The 24083-nt window shown below is 38.1% G+C and overlaps 1 pseudogene; it reads left to right on the top strand.

Annotated features, from left to right (window-relative positions):
• Nucleotides 1-11065: 11065 nt before the first annotated feature.
• LOC144381574 (non-histone chromosomal protein HMG-14 pseudogene) lies at nt 11066-11520 on the top strand (annotated as a pseudogene).
• The last annotated feature ends 12563 nt before the right edge of the window (nt 11521-24083 follow it).

The raw sequence follows: 24083 nt of genomic DNA, 5'->3' as shown, positions 1-24083 counted from the left end.
GTAATACAACTATTTCCAATTTCCTATCTGTTACCTCGTCTATAAAACAGAATAGTCACATTTTAAAGAATGTTACCAAAAAGCGAGCCAGCCAATTTTCTTTTATGGGGCAAGCTGCAAAACAGTCATTGTTAAATAATACAGAAGCTTAAATACAAAATCCAGGAAATACAATGGACAGAAGATGAACCAAACTCAATGATGCTTTTCCAATACTTGCCCTGGGAACTGTGGTGTGATGACCTCTACAAGCAACACAGTGTACTGTGATTAGAATAGCCATGCTACAATCTAAAGAAAATTAGACAATTCAGAAGGAAAAACCTGCCAAGCCTCAATAGAGGAGAAAATCATTTAGTAGCTGAGTTGGAAACATTTATGTTATTGGGCTAACAAAGTCCTCCAACTATCTGACCCCCGATGTTATGAAGACATACCTAGGAGAAGAAAGGCACAGAACAACACAAGTAGCCTGCAGCCCTCAGTAGGATGCCCAGCTTATACCCGTGATCAGAGAAGAGCATGGATTCAATTATCTGTAAACCAGAACTCTAAGAAGAAATGAGGGAATTAACTATAGGATGTTAATAAAAATAAGTTGATAAAATATCTTCCCCTGCAATGCAGCAAGAATTATTTGAGTTATTCCATATTCCTTAGATTCACAATAACGAGAAGTTACATCAGAGAGCTTGGAGGCTTTATTTTAGTGAATATTGTACCGATTCACAGTTCCTGGTTAGGCCATTATGGGAGGTTGTATTTTAAATCTAATGGTAAAAGATTTAGGAAAATGTTAGGAAGGACATAAGCTTAGGAGTTACATAGACAGATTCTGCCTCTACTATTCACTGGCTGTATGAGAAAAACTGAACCTTTGTGAGCCTCATCTGTTAAATGGGGATGATAATACCTTGTGGAGTTATAAGAATTAGAGATAGATCGTTGAACAGCATTGGACCTATTCTAGATGATGACTATTAACATTACTACCTAGAGAGCAAAGATGCAACTCTACTTGTTAGGAGGACCCACCTGACTGTCTCCTGCACAAAGGAGAACAAAAATGAAAGCAAAGGGACCTCTAGAGCTAACAAGTCACAGGCAGAAATTACACATGAGATCTGGCAAGGCATCTCAACCTAATCTATCCCCATCTGGTTTTCACTTGGTGTTTATATAATAAGGTGAGTTATCAAGGAAAAAAGCAATCAACTATTGTTTGGGGCTCTCTTACCAGTAGGGATTTAAAAAGAGTCATCTCCTTTCCCTACCTCCATCTGTCTCTAAAGGTCTGAAGGTTCCCTCCCATGAGGGGGCTGGTGAATAGGCCTCTTTCAGACCCACCAAGGTCATGCCTACCAGAAGCGCAGAAGACAGAACTAATGCTTGAAACTGCAGGTGGGGATGATGGCCTGCACCACAGTTTCCCTGAGATCTGGAAAAGTACAGGTTGAACATTTCTACAAGTGAGAAAGAGCTGACCTCTACCCCATCCAGGACCCTGGGACTTGGTAAGGCTTCTGTTGGGCTGCCAGTGAATGGCAGAGAACAAAAAAGCAGATGCTCTGGCAAGGAACTCCAGGCCCGATGCAGGCAGGGAGGGCATAATCTTCCCCACCCTCCCTCCTCAGCACAGCTGTAGCACGAGCATCTCCAAGTTTCTGGACTATGACCTTTGGATTCTTACAAAGTAAAGAATGGACTCTCTGGCAACAGTGACCAAAATGGACTTTTCTCCAACCTTGGGGGGTGGGGGGAAGATGGCGCAGGGAGAGGAACTCAGGCCCAAATTTATTTTTATTTAGAAAAATAAGGAATTTGGGGTTTTTTTTTTTTTTGCTCTTGAGGCTCATTATATAAAGTAGCAATAACAAGGAGAAATGAAGGAAAGTTCCATTTCCTTTTTCAAGTCTGCCCTTCGATGATATAATAGACTATTAGTCTTGCCTGCCTGTGCAGAAAAAGGACTCATTCCATTCTCGTGAAGCCATCCCTGGGCAGAACAATCCTGTCCTAAGAGAGGAATTCTTGCACCACTGGATGACATTTTCTTGGCACTAGCTGCCCGGCAACCTCAGCTCTCCAGAATAGTTATGAAGAGAAATGAGTGAAAAGCGCTTCTGAGTAGCCAAAGTAACCTTCATCAACACAAGTCTGTTCTTTATTCCATAGAAAATGTCCTCAAACCCCAAAGCAGAGTCAGTCCATGTAAAAAGCAACATTATGTCCTCCACACCTTCATGAACATCAGGATTGCTGTGAGGATCAGAAGATGAGGTGCTCTTGATTACTATTGTCTGGTTTCTTGTCACAAAACTGATTCGGAACTGAAGAGGGAAATAGGGAGGAAATAGGATCTAAAGAACAGCTCATGTATGTGGCTCCCTGGCCAAGGGGTAGGCAGTAAAACTGTAAAGTGGGTAGTAGAAGAAAATCACCTTAGGTCTAACAGTTTCTTTCTGCTACAAATCCTATGTGCTTCAAAGGCCCCCAAACAACAGTTTTCAGCTTCCAGAATACCTGGCAAGTTGGTTTAAAGTGCAGATTTCACTTATGAGTACTCCTTCTGGAATTCTCCTTGGAGCCATCTAGGGCTGCAGGAACCTGAAGTTTTTTGAGACCTTGGGTATTTCTGTAACAGTAAGTCCTTGGACCACTTTTCAGAAACACTGAATGAAAGATATGACTGCACCCCTCGTTATTCATTCCTTTAAATAAGGTTTATTAAAAATGTACCGGGTCCTGAGCTGGATGCCAGGAATACAGAGATGATGGAGTCGTGGTCTCTGCCCTCAGGATGCCCACAGCCTAGGTGGAGATACAGACAGGGAGATAAAATCTGCAACAATGCCATCAATACCGTGCTGGCACATATTTATACATACATCAGCCACACTGGCAACACACAGAGAACAAGAAATTCTACCTTGGCGGAGCTGAGAAGCTTTCACTGGTGAGGAGATGTTTGAACTGCATCATGAACAAGTATGAATTCAACAAGCTGACCTGAGGGAAAGGCATTTAAATCACAGATGAGCTCAGGAGTTGGAAAAGCGAGGACATTCAGTGAACTGGAAGTCTGACCTTGAGAGTGAAGGAGGGAGAGAAGAACAGCAGATGAGGTAGAACTGGACAGGTAGGGGCCAGATCAAAGAGAACCCTGAACTGCAAACTTCTCATGTGAGGAATCTCTCCTGTGGGCAGAGGGGAGCCACTGACAGAATCAGTGAAAAAATAACGTAATCAGATTTGTACCTTTGACCTTTCGGGTGCCGGTAGGGAGCTCCCTGTTGAAGGTGGAGGCACTGAAGGTGAAGGTGCTGACGGTTTGAACTGTAGAAACCTGAGCCTTATCTAAAGCAATTAAGTAGCAAGGGTGGAGAAGCCCAAAATTGGAAATGCACTAATATAAAGAATAAATTAGAGATGGGAGGACTAGAGCATCAAGCCCGCCGGGAACTATTATGCACCACACACACAATCTTTAACTGTAAGCCCCAAATCCTTTATCCTCAATTCCAAAGCCAAAAAGCTCTAAAAACTAAAAAATAATTCTTAATAACTGATGTGGCAGCAAAACCTGACCTGACCTAGAGTCATTTATGACAAAACCTGCCCTGACCTGATATGAGACTACGCATAATTTTTAGTTATTCCACTTAGTGTGACTATTTGTAGGTTTGCCGCAGAAATATTAAAGGATATGATTCTGGGGAGCTGTTCTAGCTGCTGCTGGTGATGTTATAGAATATGTGGTTCAGGGTCCAGATTTCCATTTTAAAATCAGAACAATCTGAATTCATGAACACATTTGGCCCCAACAGTTTGGGGCAAAGGGTTGTGGTCCTATGAAACCAGAGCCAAAAGCCTGTCCTGGGGGCACCCGGGTGGCTCAGTCAGTTAAGCGTCTGCCTTCGGCTCAGGTCATGATCCCAGGGTCCTGGGATCAAGCCCCGCATCGGGCTCCTTGCTCAGCGGGGAGTCTGCTTCTCCCCCTCCCTCTGCCTGCTGCTCTCCCTGTTTGTGTTCTCTCTCTCTCTGTCAAATAAATAAATAAATAAATAAATAAATAAATAAATAAATAAGCAAGCGAGCCTGTCCTGACCTAAATCAGTCACAGCATCAGAGAGAAAAAGAGAGCAACAACACTTGGACATGAATGTGATGGAGAGAAAGAAATCCCATCTCTGCCTTGGGTCTAGGACAATAAAGACTATCACCATCCAGAATGAAGAAGAAGGAATCAAAAGATTAAGGAACACTTTATAGGAGTTCAGGAATCTTCCAATTCAAATTACTCATTTTCTAAAAGGTTGTTTAATGGGTACATTACAAATATCTGAACATCCATGTGTCTGGAGTATCTCAAACCCCTTCAAACCTAGATTAATGAAATCTAAATGGTAATTCCTTACATTGCTGTGTGCTTTAGAATTCACAGAGCACTACCCTATAACTATGGCACTTAGCCATCTGAACAAGCCCAAGGCATTTCTGTGTGCATGTACTCAGAGACTTAGCTAAACTTTAATCTCAAAAAGAAAAGCGGTCAGTTTATTTTTGCATATGTAATGTTTCAAGACATATACTCAATATCAGAAAGGACTCTGGTATAGGGAAAGGTCTGATAATGTGGGAGAAAGGAATCTACAGAGCCACATGAAGTCTAATTAGTGTACTTCCATATCAGTGTGGAAAATGTTCAGATCTATACCGAATCCATCAAATAGTATAGCATTATAGGACTGCTGAAGGAGAAAAAGAAAGCAGTCTGTACCTATCTCCACTCAAGCATTCTATCACTATTTACTTTCAATCAGCAAATTTTTCTCCCTTCCAAAAAAAAAGTACCATGATCTATAATTGTACATCTATTAACCTCAATTGTATTTATATCTCAATCTCCTGAGTCAATAACAAATTTAATTGTTCATTCTTGATTGCGTTTTTCTTTATAATCCTTTATTTACCCAATGGTTCCATGGCACTTTGCAGTGTCCTTGCCAACTGTAGATGCTAAATATTTGTCTCAATTAGCCTACATGTCTGATAAAGCTCATGTTAAGACTACATACACATTGCCCAAATGAAAGGAAATGTGTCCTTGACAAAAGTTATCAGTAACTTTTTTTAATGTTATGCAAGTAACATAAGACTATATTGTTGCTGTAAAAGATTCAAATACACAGCAGCACACAGCAAAATGGGAAGGTTCCTTTAGGCTCTCCTACTTCATGGCACTGACAATAGTTTGATGTAAGTCATTCATTCTCCGCACTCTCTCCTATGCTCCAAGAGTAGTTCAAGGGAGAATTCAATTGTTTTGCCTTTTAGGTTCTCGTTCTCTCTCTCTCCCTCCTTCCCTCTCTCTGTCTTTCTCTCTTTCTCTCTCTCTCTCAGTATATTTAATATCTTCTCCATCAGGAAACTGTGTTGGCTCAGTCTTCAAAATATATCCATCACCCCACACTGTTACCCAGAAAGTTCTAAACAATCTTATCTTTCTGAGCTCATCTTCCGTAACTCTCCTGGCTCTGCACAGCCACACTGGCTTCCCAGCTATCCTCAAATGTGTCAGATCTGGGGCCACTTAGGGTCTCCAGAATGAACACAATTCCACCAATACCTTAATTTTAGCCCTGGAGCCTCATAGTAGATGCCCGACCTCCAGAAAGGAGAAGGTAATAAATTTGTGTTGTTTAAGCCACTAAATGTGTGAAAATTTGTTACATAAGTAATAGGAAACTAATACATAATCTGCCTTTCTTTTATAGTAGCCCCAAGCAAGCACCCGTTCTAGACACAAGTGGTAAAAGTACTTCCAACTCTGAAATTTTACTAACCTTCCAGTGAATGTGTGGATCACTTGCTTATTTACTTATTTTCTTATGTATTTGTTTATGCTGGTATAATACATAGTAACTGGTAACATAGCCTACTTAGTAGACATAATGCATAGAAAAACAGACATTCAAATAGAGAAAGAGCAGAAATCTAAAACAAATTTTTTTTTATTGATCCAAAAGTTACGGAAGATCTCCCATGGGCCAGACACCATAACCACGGCAGATACTGAGTCCCTGAGAGTACAAAGCACACTAATTCATTCAATGACTGAATTCATGACTATGGTTATTGATCATCTATCAGCCATCTAACAATTATTATTATACTAGATGCTGAGTAACACAAAGAAGTATCAGGATTCATGACGTATGTATGACCAGACTAATAGACCAGAACTGACAAGTGAACAATGCCAGGCACTATGGTTTTCACTAAATCATAAGGATAGCAGGAGATCCATGTATATGGACCAGAGTGAGGACTGCATTCAGCAAGACCTAAAAGGAGGACTGGCAAGCTTAGGATGAGTGAAAAGGGGATACGAGGGCATCTTAGGCAGGAGAAACAGCAGGAGCAAAAGCGTGAAAGAGAAAATGAGCATAGCAGAAGTGAGGGAGAGTGAGGAAATGAGCTTGGTTACAGCACAGGGTTTGATAGGGAGCAGTGGAAATAAAGCTGGACAGGTGTGGCACAACTTTTTAATTCTGAGCTTTAAAACCCAGCCAGAGGCCTTTGGACTCAGTGTAATAAAAGTAGGGAGCTATGGCATATATTTTCCCATATTACTTGGAAATCTTTCAAACATCAAAAACAGTTGAAAGAATTGTACATAAACATCTTATATGCATCATCTGGGTTCCACAATTCAGCTGTTGATATGTGTACTTTATTCCTATCTAAGCATCCCTGTATCTACATATTAATCCATCTCGAGTTTTAGGACTTTTTAAAATTGTGGTATATTTTTAATTCTTATTCTTCCAGATGAAACTTGCATCATTTGCCAAGTTCCACAAGAATACCTTTGGAATTTTGAGGAATGTTACACAAAATTTGTCAATTTGGAAGGAATTTACATTTTTTAATTTTCTGTTTCCCTTCTCAGGAAAATAGTGTCAGTAATGTTTTGTATTTTGTATTTTCTCCTTGCATAGGTTTCACAAATTTATGATCAAGCTTATTCTTAGGTACTTTATCAACAATGTGAATATCTTTTCCCCCCATTTCATGTTTCTACTGGTGGCCCAGATCTTTTCTTTCAAGGTCATGCTTAGCCATTCTTTGCTCATCTTGTGTGTTCCTCGTATCTGAGACCCCATTATAACCTGGGTTCATGGCGCCAGAAGCAGGGTTGAGATGGGGGAGGGTAGTCTATACATACAAACTAGCAGTCTTCTCAACAATTCATTTAAAAAATAATCATAAGATAAGACTTGCTTCTCAGTACTTATACACTCTTTTGCTAACCTAACATTTGGGAGAACAATTTATTCAAAAAACATGTAAGAGTTCAGGGAACAAAAGACCTAGCAATTGATTAAAGAAGGAAATCTACATCCTACTTCAATAGTTGGTAGCATTCATTTCCTGAACAGATACTCTTCGGAGAGAATAAAATGCCAGGGTACAGAAGTTAGTTATTTAAAATCAAAGATAAAATGTGGTGGGTGTGATAAAGTGAAAAGCAAGTGGAAAGCTGTGTGGCACATACTTTCAGCAGCACAAGGCCATCCTCCCCTGGACTCATAGGCTTTGATTCAACTATGAATGAGCAGAATTTTTAAATAAATGATGGATTTATTTTACAACTAGCCACTGAACATAAATATTTTCATTTTGCTTTGAAATTAATTTTATAATTAATAGATTCAAATGTTTCCAAAAAATCAAACCAATATAATTAGGAAACTCATGGCTTCCTGTTTCCTCATATCTAGCCCCAACGATTTATTTATAGATAGCACACTTTGTTAGATTTGTGTATCCTCCCAGTATTTCTTTACACAAATACAAATACCTATTTATATTTTTCGACTTTTATATATAAATGGTGGCATACTGCACGTATTGATCTACACCTTGCTTTTTCCTTGAACTAGAGATCATGCCATATTTATACACAAAAAACTTCCTCACTCTCCTGTAAGGTCTCTTAGAATTCCATTTTGTGATGTGCCACAGTTTACTTAACCAGCTTTTTACTGATGGAGACTTGGGTTGCTTTCCTGGCTTTACTATTATAAACAATGCTGCAAGGAATAGCTTGGGATGTATAATATTTCATACATTTGCCATCATATCATGGAGTTTATAATGTAGGTAGGTGAAATAGTAATGATACAAGATCTAAAAGGATGATGCGCTGGGAAATGAAACTGTGCTGTTACAAAATTCTCATTTTCATAAAGTGGCATAATATTAAGTCAGGGTAGACCATGACAAAATAAGAATGTATATTGTAATTCCTAGAGAAACAGTTTAAAAATACAGAGGTTAAACTGAAAGGCAATAGAAGAATACTGAATACTGAACACAGAATACTACAAATATTCAATTAACCCAAAAGAAAGCTGGGAAAAAAGATCAGAAAAATAAAAACTGGAGGAGACAAATAGAAAACAGCTAAGCGGAGTGGTGGGGGGTGGGAGGGATGGGGCGTCTTGGTGATAGACTTTGGGGAGGGTATGTGCTATGGTGAGTGCTGTGAATTGTGCAAGACTGCTGAATCACAGATCTGTACCTCTGAAACAAATAATACATTATATGTTAAAAAAAAAAAGAAGAAGAAGAAGAAGATAGCAGGGGGGAAGAATGAAAGGGGGGAAATCGGAGGGGGAGATGAACCATGAGAGACTATGGACTCTGAGAAACAAACTGAAGGTTCTAGAGGGGAGGGGGGTGGGAGGATGGGTTAGCCTGGTGATGGGTATTAAAGAGAGCACATACTGAATGGAGCACCGGGTGTTATACGCAAACAATGGATCGTGGAACACTACATCAAAAACTAATGATTTAATGTATGGTGATTAACATAACATAATAATAAAAACAATAAAAAATTTAAAAAATAAAAATAAAAATAAAAATGTGCAGAGGAAAAAAAAAGAAAACAGCTAAGCTATAGACCTAAATCCAATCATATCAATACTTACATTAAATGCAAACAGACTGAACATTCCAATGAAAAGACAAAGACACTTCAAAATGATAAAGGGTCAGTTCATCAGGAAGGTATAACAGTAACAAATGTTTAACAGAGCTTCAAAATGCATGAGGGAAAACTGACGGAACTAAAGAAAAAAGAAGATAAATCTACAATCATGGTTGTACATTTAAATACCCATCTCTGAAAAAATAATGGAACACCTTTAAAAATTCCTACATAAAAAGTTAATAAAGATATGGAATATCTGAACAACATTATTGACCAACTTGACCTCATCAATATTTATAAACAGTACATTCAATGACCACATCATACATATTATTTTCAAGTGCACATGGAACATTCACTAAAACAGACATTATGCTGCGTCATAAAATGTCTCAATAAATTTCAAAAGTTTGAAATCTTTCACAGTATGCTCCCTGACAACAAAGGAATAAAATTAGAAATCAGTGACAAGAGACAGCTAGAAGATGGAAAGGAGAATTGTAAGTATGGAAAGCAGGGAAGACGAGGCTGTGGTGTTGGATAGGGACTGGGGATATCGGGGTGAACGCATTAATTTTAATATGCACAGAAATAAACACAGGCATGGATACCTACAGGAATGTGTGTGTCCATCCTACTGTGGCCTCCTGAAAGGGCCCAGAGCAATCACATGCCAGAAGCAATTAGCACACTTCACTCCCAGATCTTAATTTATAAAAGTGGGCCTCCTTGGAGGAAAGGCCGACTCTAGCTCTGGGCCAGGGATAAGCCTACCACATCTTGTTGCTTCAGAAAGTAAGAAATTGCTCAAAGAATGATGGAAACATGTCAAAAAGACATGAGAGGTCCTGGGAAAATCCAGGACAACCCCAGCATCAGAATAAATAGTCTTAGTAACGGACAGCATAATCCACTGAAAGACAAAAATGCAGGGGCGCCTGGGTGGCTCAGTCGTTAAGCGTCTGCCTTCGGCTCAGGTCATGGTCCCAGGGTCCTGGGATCGAGCCCCACATCGGGCTCCCCGCTCAGCGGGAAGCCTGCTTCTCCCTCTCCCACTCCCCCTGATTGTGTTCCCTCTCTCGCTGTGTCTCTCTGTCAAATAAATAAATAAAATCTTTAAAAAAAAAAAAAAAAGACAAAAATGCAGGAATACATTTTGATATAAGTGAAGGAATGAATAAGCAAACAAAGGAGAAGGGAAAGACTTCCTTATATTAGAATGCCTGCTAATAAATATAGAAGAAACAAGAGAGCTAGAAAAGCATCAATGAGTGCTAAAACTAGCAGGTAAACACTTTCTAAGAAAGAAGATATTCTAAAATTAACTGGTCTGTTTTCTTCAAAAAAGACAAAACTTGAGGAACTATTCTAGATTAAAGGAGACTAAAGAGATGTGGCAGCTAAATGCATGACCCTGGACTGTGGGGGGTAAAATACACACACACACACACACACACACACGCACATGTGCATGCACACACACATACTTTGAACAATCAAAGGGAAAACTGGAAAATTCAGATAGGAATTGTAGATTAGATAATAGGGTTATATCAGTGTTAATATCTTGATTTCAGTAATTGCACTAGTTTATTTCAAAATTTAAATATTAAGTGTCTTTGATAGAGCAAAAGTGGTAAAGGATGTACAAGAGTTCCTTGTATTAATTTTGCAATTATTTTGTAACCTTTAAATCATATCATAATAAGATGTTACCCAAAAATGAATATCCTGAGCTTGCTGAAATTCCTTTAAAATCTTTTCTACCATTCTTGTAATATACCTCCATAATCTCCACTATCTGCTACTAAAACAAAACATAAAACCAGTTTAGATGTCCATTATCCCCTATGGGTAAGATAGTTATCAATTCACCCTACATTAGATAAATTAACACACAAAAAGCAAACTCATTTGCCATATTGAAATTTTTACTATTGACATGCACGATGTTCATTCAAAGCATGCATATAGGCATTTTATATGTGGGAATAACTATCTGATTCAACTTTTAGTTTACTTATGAATGTGGGATTTAAAAAGTTATTAGTGATTGGGGTCGCAGCAGCTCGGGCGGCGGGAGGAGCGGTAGCGGCCTGAGGCAGCCCAGCTTCGCGAAGGCTCTCGGCGCGCCGCGGCCCGCAGGCACCCGGCACGCGCCCGCCCCGCCGCCACGATGCCCAAGAGGAAGGTCAGCTCCGCCGAGGGGGCGGCCAAGGAGGAGCCCAAGAGGAGGTCGGCGAGGTTGTCAGCTAAACCCGCTCCTGCAAAAGTGGAAACGAAGCCAAAAAAGGCGGCAGGAAAGGATAAATCTTCAGACAAAAAAGTGCAAACAAAGGGGAAAAGGGAAGCAAAGGGAAAACAGACTGAAGTGGCTAACCAAGAAACGAAAGAAGACTTACCTGCAGAAAACGGAGAAGCTAAAAATGAGGAGAGTCCAGCCTCCGATGAAGCAGGAGAGAAAGAAGCCAAGTCTGATTAATACCATAAACCATGTCTTATCAGTGGTCCCTGTCGCCCTTCTTGTACAATACAGAGAAATATTTTTATCAACTATTTTGTAAACGCAAGTTTTTTAGTAGCTCTAGAAACATTAAGAAGGGGGGAATCCCACCTCATCCCATTTTTTAAGTGTAAATGCTTTTTTTTAAGAGGTGAAATCATTTGCTGGTTGTTTATTTTTTGGTACAACCAGGAAATAGTGGGATATTGAATGTGGGAGGCTTTGATTGTCTTGGGTGTCAGCTCAACATTCCATAGATGGGGTAGTTTTTATATCCTATAATACCAAGCATACTAAATGGCAATTTGGAGTCAGTCGTGCATTTACTATGTCTTGAATATTTTAAATTACTTCTATTCCCATGTTGTTTTTGGTAGAATTGTTTCCTAAAGAAAACCACTCCTAGATCTTGGCTCTTCCGGTCAGAATTCTTGTGCACTCTGTAACATCTTGGTCGTGGTAGTCCAGTTTTCCTAGTAACTCTGTTAATGTGCTGTGCAAGATTGAGAATTTGAGTATGTAGTGTATATGATATTAAATTGTGAATTAATGGGACTTAACAATGTAACAGTGTATCAGCATTTGAAGATCTTGGTACTTGATACACTGTTAAGGAAAATTTGCCTCCAAATTTTAAGCTGGAAGGTCACTGGAATAACTTTTAGAAAAGAATCACAACTACATGGTTTTTTTAGATTTTCGGTATGTACGTTAAGAATTGTGTACAAATTGAAATGTCTGTACTGATCCTCAAAACAACCAATAAAAACTCAATTAAAGAAAAAATAAATAAATAAAAATAAAAAGTTATTAGTGATTATCATCCATCCACATAAATATATTCAATAAACATTTTTTGTAATTATGGCTTTTTCCTCTTATGTCATGCTGATTATATTTACTGAAATGCAATTTATATGTGTTGAATCTACTAATTAAAAGCTGAAATTTATATTTTGCCTTTGTGGTGGTTTTTTGTTTCATTTTTCTAGAAATTCATTTCTATTATCTTGGTTCATGACATTGGATGTCATGTGTGTGGTTATTCACCCCAGACAGTTGAGGAAGCACTGGTTAAAGGACTGATTTATGCATAAACAACCAGCCTCCCAGAGGTATTTGCTTTCTGAAAGGACCTGATCTCTTTCACAAAGAGAATAAAGCATCCAATGGATTGGTAAGGGTTTTTTTTAATTTGTTTGATTGATTCAAGTAAGTATTCCCACTATAACTGAATTATACTGTCACTTACACCCACTTTGGTAATGGAGGAGCCCAAATATGTGGGTTTCATCTCTGAAAGGATCAGCTATCCTCACGCACAGAGGAACTGTTCAAGACCACAGCCCATTCAAGAGCACACACCTCCACATCTCATGTCTGCAGCATGCAGTAATTATCAGGGGACTACATACTTAGCTCAGTATTTGGGGGGCTGGCAAATGGGAAATGCGACACCTTTAGGAGGTTAAAATCTTAACTAGTCATACCAACTTGGAAATTTATTTTTAGTTGTGTTTAACCAGGAAAAGTTTTTCTCTCATATTCTCATGGAAAGCCTTAAAATTCCTTTCTCCGGTGGAACTATGCTAGGCCTTCATCTAGCAATCTAAACCCACACAAATCCTTCTCTAGAAGCTACTAAGCCCAAACATGTGGCACTACTGAAGAAACAAAGTAACGTGCATGCTGATTAAATAAATACCGTCAGTGGAGAATTATTTACTGCTAAAAAAAATTACCCAATACTTAGAAATAGGCAAAGAGATTACTGGGAGTGTCCTGGGTGGAGATTGGGCATCGTCTAATGGACATTCTGGGTATTATCTGATTCTATGGGAGTGCACATCTGTGATTGACTTTCTATTGACTAGGCTATTCTACAACCCTATAGGGGTAAGTAACAGAAAACTTGCAGCAATCAATGTAAATGATTCCAGTTAGGAGCAGTGCAAATTATTCATATTTATAGTAATGCAGATTAATTTTATCTAGCAAAGAATATAAGTCTCTGTAACTCAAGTTCCCATTTGAACCAATTTTAACATCTTACTAGCCTCTCCTTTCATTAATAAATTGAATAGTCTTTGATTCATGTGCACTTTTTATTTGTATAAGGATGATACACATGACTTTTAAAAAATTACACTTAGCAGTACTATCAGGTAACAAATGTTTCCTTTAAGGAAACCAAAAGGGTAGCATGGTCAAAAGAGGAGGGAGAGGTGGCACCTTTATCAGTAATAAAAAAAAAATTTCCTTGGAATGAAGTTAGGCCTGGTGAAGGGGCTGAGACAGCCTAGATATTGTTAATCAAAGCCCCCTCATGAGGATGTAAATCCAGAAAGATAAAAAGTGAGAAATATTTGTGAAATTCTGGGAAGAAAATGCAGTAAGACTTGGCAATTGGCTGGGAAAGTAGAATAAAAAGCAATCAAATATATAATTGCTTGCAATTTCTTCTTGAGAAATTGGTGATACTAAGGTATTGAGAACTAAGAGACATCAAATCATTAAAGGAATGTGAATAGTTAAGGACTTAGAAAAATATTATTATGGGGTCTGATCCAATGGGAGCATGACCAAGAGAGAACAGGATGGGTATTTCCCAAACTGTGTTTCAGATGACAAAAAAATCTATCAAAATGCTGTAAGACAAAAACAGTACTATATCCCCCAAAGGGAGATGTATATTGTTTGCTAGCACCTGAAAGACTCTGAAGTCCTTTGTTCAACCTACCACTCCTACATTTAATCTCAGAAACATGAATCTAAATAATTTCCCAAGGAATTGGGAGTTTCTCAGTGTCACTTTGAGAAATGTGGCACCAGATTTATAAAGAAAGTCTATTTATTAAACAAGTTTTGTCAAGCGATGATAAAATTTAAAGTGAGATATAAATTTTTATGTGATCTCTGACTTCACCTAAGTGTATTTCCGAAACATCCTCGCCTATGGTTTTATAGAACTAGTTCATGAAAATTCCAGAAATCTGGCAGTTTTGTGAGAATGGCCTTTCATAGTTCCAGGCAATTCAGATATAATAATAAAATTGTCACTGTTTTCCTTACCATTTCCAATAAGTCCAAAATGATCTCAGTATTTTTTTCCATTCTTCCATTTCGAATCAAGTTCCATACTATAAAAATCTCTAATAGTCACACATTTATTCTCACATTATTCTCATTCACCACTAACTCATCTTACTCATACTGTTTTAAAACTCTGCTCTCTCCTTCTCTTATGGATTCCAATAAAAACATTTTTAGATATGGCTCATTACCCTTGTCTCCTACTCACAACATAATGTTTCTCGAGTGTTTATATAACATTGCTGACTTCCAGGTTCTGGGGTCTAATTTAGTAGAAGGTAGATTGGAAAAGACCAGAATTTACTAAGAATCAGGAGATACTGGCTATGTCCTCTCAAATTCAACTGAGCTTTACAGAGCTGAAAGCAATAGTCATTTACAAACACATCAGATTCCATTCTATGGGACCTGTGTTGCCTGTCTTGCAAACCTTGGTCTGCTTCGAGGAATGAGATTCACTCAGTGTTTGAGTTGGAGTCGCATCACTTGGGTTCATGGCAATCTACCCTTAAACTCGATTTCCAGCTGTGCCAATGCCTTGACCCAAGTCATCTGTCCCCTTGTGAATCAGTTTGTACTCTGTGAGGACCAAATTAATTGTATCCAAAGACATTTGATTCTTTTAACTTTAGTATGTAAAGATGTACTTTACTAATATAGAATAATATTTTTCAGGCTTTTAGAAAAAGTAAACTCTGTAAGAGCAGAGACTTTGATTTGTCTATTTCTGTATTTCTAGTACCTAAAAAGCACCTGGCCTATGGTAGGCAAAACAATAATTATTGGTGGGTGAAAGAATGGATGAATGGATGACAGTATAAGGAGAGATCCAGAAGGTATGGCAAATGAGTTTACTCTGCCCAGTGATGCAAAATAAACCCATATCCTTGCACCTACTGTTTTATATTTTAAAAGTCAATTCCTTATTGTTTTCATAAGATGTAACTTGAGGATGACATTGGTTTGTTCAATCTACAATGCTTTGATAGCAAAAATAAAGGTGTATACCGCTATCTTCCTCATTATTATTACCAAGAAGCAGTGTGGAGTAATGGTTAAACACACAAACTCTGGATTCTGACTAATGGACACAAATCTCAGCTCTCCCACTTACTAGCTCTTTGTCCCATGTTAAATAATTTATCTGTGTTTCAGTTTCCTCACCTACAAAAACATAAACATAAAAATACTTATCTCATAACCTCATGGGTTAACGCATGTAAAGAACTTAGAACAGTACCTGCTCGTAGGAAGCACTAGATAAGTGCCTACTATTATTAGTAATAGTACTGTGCACTCTTATCTTAGAAAAATACAGAACAATTGTTAGAAATGGCAAAGCCACATTTCATCTTGATATTTAGGTACCAAAACACAGAAGGGTCTCTGTTACAGTAAAAATAGTAGAGCATCTTTAGTATCTGCCCTGTTAGCCTTCTTTCTTTTATGGAAGCACAGCAAGTCCCACCTCAGGGCCTTTGCACTAGCTATACCCTCTACTTAGAACGGTCTTCCACTGATCTTTACAGAAGGGAACTATTCTTCTTGTTCTGATCTCAGCTAAAATTTAGTCTCCTCAGAAGTCCTTCTCTGACCAATGTTTCTAAATTAGAGGCTTACTACTATATCCCTACTTACTCTCTGAATAGTACTTAATACTAACTTATTTATTTATTTACTTACTTATTTATTTTTATTTTACTTTCTGGATCCTTCTTCTAGAATGTAAGTTTGATAAGATCAAGAACCTTGCCTGTCTAGTTCACCATTGTATTCCAATAACAGTACCTGGTACATAAAATGAAGTAAATAAATATAGACAATGCATAAGTGACTGAAACAACCTCAAATTCTTTGAAATGACTCATTGCTAAAGTCATGGGTAACTTTTATTCCAGTTGTCTCATCTCCTGAAACAGCATTTTTGAGGAGGAAATTACTGTTTAATTAGCTAAAATCAGAATTGATTTTACACAGTTCATTAAATGTTTTATGAATTAACTCAGAAGAAAATTAACTCAGTAGAAAAATAAATGTATATGTAACTGTGAGAAGTAAATCCTATTTTCCCATGATATTTGGAAACTTGACCAGTCTCCCATGCTATATTTGCAAGCTAACACATAATAACAGAAAGTTAAGATACCAAACACAATAATGTTTAAAAAAGGGGCGCCTGGGTGGCTCAGTCGGTTAAGCATCTGCCTTTGGCTCAGGTCATGATCCCAGGGCCCTGGAATCCAGTCCCGTATCAGGCTCCTTGCTCAGTGGGAAGTCTGCTTCTCCCTCTCCCTCTGCAACCCCCTACTCGTGCACTCTCTCTCTCAAATAAATAAATAAAATCTTTTAAAAATAATGTTTTTTTTGTTTGTTTGTTTGTTTGTTTGTTTTTTAAATAATGTTTAAAAAATATAGAATCAGAGACATAAATTACTTCAGATGTCAATCTACAGTTGTTAGATCTATCATCGGTGTAAATGTAAAATGTTAAAATGTGCAAAACTCTCTTCTATAGCTAGTTCTATGTTATAAAATAATCCATTAGATGTTTATTAAAAATAGTTAACAAAAATAAAATCAGATTAAGCTTAAAATAAAGACTTTGATTACTCCCAAATTCCTAGTTTCTTTTGCCAGGCACAGAAAGATGAATAGCAAAATAACTCACTCTAATTTTTAAACTGCTTCTAGGTCATACACAAAAACTAATACATATTTACCCCAACCCTCAAATCATCTATTTTACTAATTAAAGATATAATTTTTATCAACTGATTTATAATGTGACCTTTCCTCTCCATCTTCTAAAAATGATTAAAAGTAGATTAATTGTAGTAAAAACTAAATGTTCCCAAACAAGAGAAAAATAAGAAACAAAAGAGGAGAAAAGAAAATTTATATTTTAAAAAATCTTGCTTAAAGTGAACAAAGCTATAGTAATTGGATAGAACTTAGTTCTTTATTCTGATCATCCTAAAAACCAGGATGAGAAGGAAGTACATAGCTTTCACCAATAGACAGAAGTATATTCGTTTATCGGGAAAAACAAACTTTTATCCAGATCCCTTAGTGCCAAGAGAAATACTCATAGGAGATTTTGTAAGAGGGCATTGAACTGCTTTATAAATGTTTTATGGAGCTCTTTCAAATGTTACATGTTTTCAATTCCACCATCTATATAAGAAAATAACGCCAAAGCATGGTTCTATCAATGCAGTCACCATGTAGGCAGGGAAATGCGGACAGGTGGTGCAATGCAGGTATTGAATTGTCTATTTTCTTTAACACATGGCGTGCATGAAAAAGAAGCGGCATTCATTAAAACATCCCATTCCTAGGGAATTATAACTGGAGAGTTATTCCATGTGATTTCTGAGTTCACATGGGGAATTTGTAGTAAATGTGCTTCAGGTTATATATCACAAAATGCAAAGTGTCCCACTGTTGAAGAACATTGCCTAATGAGAGGACGTGTTGATGGGATGTAAAGTGACATAAGTGTTCTGTTATTTTGGCAATATGTATCAGGAGGCTTAAAAAAGGGAATAAATTTTGACTTAGCAATTCTAGTTCTAGGACTGCATCCTTAGGACACAATAAAGAAAGTGGGCAAAGGTTTACTTACTAAACACCCAAACAATAAAAGAGTGGTAGAATACATTATATGGAAAACTATTTATCCATTAAAAATTCCTTGGCAGAAAAAATTTTTATCCTGGAAAAATGTTCAAATACAGGTTAATGTTAGGAAAATGGTAAGGAAGTAGCTTCTTTCCTATGATGGAGGATGCATAAATTTGGCAAAGCCTTATGGGAGAGATATTAAGTAGATTTATCAAAATTCTAAATGTGCATCCCCATGGAACAGCACTTCTATTTATGGGAAATATGCCCTGCAGGAATCCTTACTGTGTGCATGCAGATATATGTATGCACATATTCATTGTTATGTTGTATGAACAAAGTCATAAAAGGCCTAAATGTTCTTAATAGGTGTGGTGGTTTTATCCACAAAGTCTCTGACACTTCTCCCATCAAGAGATGGAGTCTCTGTTGGAGCTCCTGAAATCTAGGTAGGCATGTGACTACTATGACCAAAAGAGTTCAACAGAGGTGACACTAGGTCAAAAAAGGCTATGCAGCTTCTGCCCGGTTCTCTGGGGCATCCACCTTAAGGACTCTCAGCTACCATGGAGAAAGTCTAACTACACTCAAGCAGCCGTACTGTGAGGAAGCTCAGACCACATGCAGAGGTAAGTGCTCTAGACAAGAGCCAGCAACAACCACCTGGCATGTGAGTGAAAATACCTACCAGTGACTCCATTCCCCAGTTACTGAGTTCGTCTGGCTGTTGGGTGTCCCCAGGTGAGGCCCCAAACATCATGTATCAGAGATAAGTCATCTCCACTGTACTCTGTCTGAATTCCTAATCCAGTGAGCACAACAAAATGGTATTTCACATGACTAAGTTTTAGAGTAGTTGATTATGCAACATTGCTAATCAGAATGGTAAGGCATTGGTTAAGTAAAATGTGGTACATCCATTGAATGAAACTCCATACAGCTGTTAAAAAGTAATAGATGGTGTCGTTTTAGAAACAATACATAATATGACGCTAGTTTGTCTTGTATTTTTTAAATTTAGTTTCAACCTTACTGAGGTATAATTGACAATTATGATCCAGTTCATGAAATAGAGGAATAAAGATAAACAAACATTGCATATGAGTCTTATGAACTTTCTAGAAAGCAATTTAGTAGTATATTTATTTCAAGAGCAGTAAAAATCCAAAACAGTTGACCCAATAATACCTTTTGTAGGAATATATCTTTATTTTGTATTTTAAAACTTCATACGTAAATCTAAGAATTGTTCTTTAAAAAGGTCAACTAAAAAAAATCCCCTTTGAATGAAAGAATCAAGCAAAAAAGAGAAAGAACACAAACATTCAACACTAAAAAAGGGGGGAAGTATGATAACCACAGGAGAGGAGATTTAAATTTTTTTAATACTACAAAAAAAATACATAAAATCTGGATAAAATAGACTGCCCTTTTGGAAAACATAAATTATCAAAATTTTTAAAAAGAATTTAAAAATCTAAATAATTATGTTAGAAGGTGAAAAAGATTTCACTGCTGCTTCCAAAAAATTGTCAGGCACAAAAAGTTTTGCATGCAGGTGTGTGCAAATTTTAAATGAACAAAAGCTCTATCAGAGAAATTAAATCAAATTCTCTCTTAGCCAGTAGGATTACTGGTGATTTAATTTTCTTTTTCCACTATTCTATATTTTCTAAGGGTTCTACATTTTTAAATATATTTTTCTATTATTAACATAATTAATATTATATATAATACAACAAAAATGTATTAAAAATTTGGACGAATCTAACAAATCATGAAAATGGGAATATGTAATTTTTTATGCAGCTCTGAAATCAGTGAAAGGCAAGGTGAAGGTGGTACTAATTTGGCTGGGAAGGCTGAGATCTTGAGAAATCCGTAAGAACAGAAATGCAACCTGCTCCTCAGGCCAAAGCTCCCGGACCAGCAGATAGGCCCCCTTCTCAAAAAGACAGGGGTGTGTTTCAGTCGGCTATCACTGCAGTGCCCTCGGGGTGGAAGGCTGGTGCTCCCGCCTGCAGAGCCAGACAATCAGAGGGCTTCCCCTGGGCTGTGGCTGCAAAAAACTGGGGCATTAGACTGTGTAAATGCTCCCCTCGGAAGATCCTGAGGCTGTGGAGCGTGGCAGAGGGAGAGCCCGAACATGGCACCCACCAAGGAAAGAAGAAAGGTCTAGAGAAAAAAAAAAAAATCTTGGAAAATGGTGCCCGCGAGCAGCTCTAAGAGTATCCCCAAAAGGCCCCTGCCACTTCCAGGGATGCTTTAAAATTAGCAGATGAGGGGGCGCCTGGCTGGCTCAGTCGTTAAGCGTCTGCCTTCGGCTCAGGTCATGATCCCAGGGTGCTGGGATCGAGTCCCACATAGGGCTCCCTGCTCAGCGGGAAGCCTGCTTCTCCCTCTCCCACTCCCCTTGTTTGTGTTCCCTCTCTCGCTGTCTCTCTCTCTCTCTCTGTTGAAAAATAAATAAAATCTTTAAAAAAAAAAAAAAATTAGCAGATGAGGGATGCCTGGGTGGCTGGGTGGTGGGATTGAACCCCATGACAGGTTCTGCGCTCAGCACAGACTGCTTGATATTCTCTCACCCTCCTTCTGCCTCCTCCCACCTTGCTCATAGGCGTGCAGAGGCGCGTGCACGCGCTTTCTTGCTCTCTCAAATAAATAAATCTTTAAAAAATAAAGGACATAAAATTAGCAGATGAATCTCTTTCACCTAAATTCTGGGTACTTTTCAAAAGCTGCTTCTGCTCTGGGCCCTGGGGCCTCTGAGTCTGTGGGAGCCCATTTAAAGACCAAAGAATTATCTGGCCCTAAACGTTCCTCAGTTTCCTTCTGGTCTCATGACCTTGAGCCCTGCTAAGTTTTCAAAGCCAGATGTTTTGCGGGTTCCTTTCTCAGGTGCAGGTCTTAAAAGTCGGGGGTGCCTCTGGTGAGGTCCAAACTCTACACTCCTCAGGGAGAAACTTCCAGTTTGTGGGATTCTTCCCGATCACGAGTCACTGAGGGACGGAGGTTAAAGGTGAGATTGTCTCGGCCTCTCCTACCTGCTTCGATGTCTTCATTTGCCCAAGTGAAGGCGTTCCTCAGCTGGTTTTCAGGTCTTTTTCAGAGGAAATTACTCCATATGTAATTGCAGACTCCCTATGTCCGCGGGAAGAAAGGAGCTCAGGATCTTCCTATGTCGCCATCTTGAACTGTTTCCCAGGACTTTCTCTACAACGGGAAGTTTGTATCTTTTGATCCACTTCACCCTTTACCCATTTGCCCGCCCCCAACTGCATAACTCTGACAGCTACCAGTCTGTTCTGTATATCCATCTATGAGTTTGGGGTGATTATTAATTTTTAGGATTCTACATATAAGAGAGATCATACACATGTAAGTGAGACAGTTTGGGCCTTTCTCTGACTTACTTCACTTGGCATAATGCCCTCAAGTTCCATCCATTTTATCACAAATGGCAAGATTTCCTTCTTTTAATGGCTGATTAACATTCCATTATATACCACATTTCTTTACCCATTCATCCATTGATGGACACTTGTGTTGTTTTCATGCCTTAGCTGTTATAATACTATAATGAACATGGGGGGGGGGGGTGGGTACATGGTGCAGATATCTTTTCAAGTTAGTGTGTTTCCTTTGGATAAATACCCAGAAGTGGAATTGCTGTATCATATGGTAGTTCTATTTTTTAACATTCTAAGGAACTTCCATACTGTTTTCCACGTGGCTGCACCGATTTACCTTCCCACCAACAGTGCATGAGGGTTCCTTTTTCTCCACCTTCTCACTAACACTTGTTATTCTTGTCTTTTTGATTCTAGCCATTCTAACAGGTGTGAGGTGGAATCTCGTGGTTTTGATTTGCATTTCTCTGATAATTAGTGATGTTGAGCACCTTTTCATGTACCTCTTGGTCATCTGTATGTCACTCTGATGTCTCTGAGACAAGTAAGGAGTAACAGATACTATGAATGTGTGGTGGAAAAGAAATACAGGCTTTAGGATGTAAGGAAGTTAAAAAATGACATTGGGAAATAAAAGGAAAAATAGTCTGTGAGATTTGGACATTTGTCAATATGAGTATGGGAGTAAGATAATCTTTGCTGAGGTTCATCTGTACTTCATTCTACTGTACTCTGGTTAGAATTAAGATAACAAAGTCAAGAGGTGACATGGCATAGGGCCACACATTTGCGGACTGGCTTGAGTTTCCAGGGTTCAAAATCTGGTCCTTAGTAGTACACATTTAGAAACTCAATTTTACAAGATGGGTATGACACTCAGAGATCACCAGTCTCTTAGAGAATGAATCACCCCAATTAGATTCTCCAGAGACTAATGCATTATTAACCTGAATTCTGATTTATTAAATAATAATGAAGGCTATTCTTCTCTAAAATGTCACTAGATGAGAACAGAATCAAATAAAAGGAGTTTTGAAAAATGTTTACCTAGGCCAGGGTTTCTCAAATAGGAAATTGTTTGGCAATATCTAGAGACATTGTGGGGGTAAGGGGAGTCCTATTGTCATTTAGTGGGCAGAGGGCAGGGATGCTGTTAAGCATCCTACAATGCACAAGGCAGCTTCCCACAGCAAAGAATTATCTGGCCCTAAACATCAATGGTGCCAAGGTTGAGAAACACTAATCAAGTCTGTGGAAAAGCCATAAGAACACTTCTCAAGTAGCACAGTGCTGATGCCCAATAGATTATACCATTCTTCATGTATGGTGTCTTTTCCAGGCTCTCTAAAAATCATCTCCTTTCCCAAAGACCTTAAGCAGAGTTGAGTCTTTCTCATTCATTAAATCTCTTTATTGACTCCCTAAGATTACATCCTATTTATTTTAGTTCAGCAGAGTCCTTAAATCTTCTCAGCCACACATTTACAGATAATTTTTGTCTATTTCTTTAAGTAGTTAATATTCATCCATTTTTTATTACTAGTTTCATTATTAGAAACATCAACCTTAATTTATGATTTCAGCTTACTTTGCTTCCATGCATATACATATATATGTATGAATATATATAAAATATTTCAAAGAAGAAACAGAAATATACTGGGATCTATTGTAATATTATTTATGCTCAGTAAAAGAAATTTTAGTTCTGGTTATTATCATACTGTATTTGTAACACAAGAACCCTTTCATAAAAGACTACATGCTCACAGTTGTTAGGCTGGTCCGTACCCCACAACAATCATTTTATTAAATAAACACCCTTTAACTTTCTTCAAATATTTCCTATCAGTTCTAAATAACTTGCAAACCTGAGTATTCTGTTTTTGTTGTGAAACTCGGTTTGAAGAAAATTCCCTTTTCAGTGATTTATATTTAAAAGTAATAGAAAGCAAAAAGAAATTTTCACTTCAATAGTTTCTCAGAATACACTTTTTATTTTGATTAGATAAACATTATTTTTGGACTGAGTCTCAATTGATCCACAGGTCCACAGGTTCAGTCCACAGTTTAGGTCAGTCCACAGGTCATTATGGCAAAATGGGCATGGGCCACAGGACAGAGTCTGGCATCCATGTTTATAATGTCAGCTCCCACAGAGGTCATTTCACCTATGAATCCTTTCTGCAGGATCAGCCACATGATTTGCAGGGCTCAGTGCAATAGGAAAATATGGGAACCCCTTGTTAAAAAATTATTAATGATGTGGCACAGGAAATAATTACACTAAGCAGAGAATTAAACCAAGTGCTGGGTCCTTCTGAGATAAGGACCTTGTCCTATGGCTTGCACCCCCATGAAACTAGTCCTGCCTTTCAGATTGTATCATTTACACTCAGTCTAGCTGCTGGTTTAAAAAAAAAAAAAAAAAGCTTTTTTGTGATCACAT

This window comes from Halichoerus grypus, chromosome 4 (genome assembly GCF_964656455.1).
Source record: "Halichoerus grypus chromosome 4, mHalGry1.hap1.1, whole genome shotgun sequence".
In the NCBI taxonomy this organism is placed as follows: Eukaryota; Metazoa; Chordata; class Mammalia; order Carnivora; family Phocidae; genus Halichoerus; species Halichoerus grypus.
The sequence above is the reverse complement of the archived record's forward strand: the minus strand, read 5'-3'. Positions and strand labels throughout refer to the sequence as shown.